We start from the raw sequence: 966 nt of genomic DNA on the forward strand, positions 1-966 counted from the left end.
TGGGAGTGATGGATCCGTGAATACGGACAAAATAGAGCATGCATCCGTGCTAAAAACACGAATCCACGGACCATGCTAAAACACTGATGTGTGAATACACACATTAAAATGAATGTGGACGTGTGCTGTCCGTGGAGAACACGTACAGCACACATCCGTGAAGCACGGACGTGTGAATAAGGGTTAACTCTCATTCACTCGTAATCAGTAAAAAAAAAAAAAAAAAAAAGCATATAGGGCATTATGGAGAAGCATTGAGCAATATAGATGTTGCTGCAGAATCATTCCTGTGCTGTCTGTACACTTCATGCCTTCTCCTCCCCTATCCATAGACTTCTATGGTATGATGTAATTTGATATCTTGGATTCACAAGGCAGCCTTCTCCTAAATTTCAGAGAGAAAGTTTAGTTTAGAAAAGGAAGAAAGAAAACAGCTGATAGCTCTAAAACAATGCATTCTTCTGTGATGAGATATATTACAAAGTTTTATTTCCCCCTGCAATTATTGGTTTATGCAAAGTTGTCTGAAAGTACAGTAACCATTTAAAAATGTTTTCTGTTTTCTTGTATGTTCATTTTTTTTCTTTCCTCTTACACATTGTATGATGCAAATTTATTGAGTATATTCATATTTCATTAGTTTTTTTTATTTATCAGCATATAGAATACCAAAAAAGAACAAAAACTGACATTAATTTATTATCTTTGTTTATATGAATTCCATTCAACCCTGGTTGTTTGGGGTCTACCTAATCACTCACCATAAAGTGATTTTTAAAAATACCATTTGTCCTTGTCCTGTTTTTTTGGGCCTTGCTTCCTTTTTACTTAGGGCTCTTTCACACGAGCGGATGCCGTGCGGGTAATCCGCTGCGTGAAAGAGCCAAGCCCCATTCCAGACAGCAGATACACGGAGGGAGCATTAACATGATTGATAATGCTCTTTGCCTCTCTGTGATCTTTTTA

The sequence above is a fragment of the Bufo gargarizans genome, chromosome 2 (genome assembly GCF_014858855.1).
Source record: "Bufo gargarizans isolate SCDJY-AF-19 chromosome 2, ASM1485885v1, whole genome shotgun sequence".
In the NCBI taxonomy this organism is placed as follows: Eukaryota; Metazoa; Chordata; class Amphibia; order Anura; family Bufonidae; genus Bufo; species Bufo gargarizans.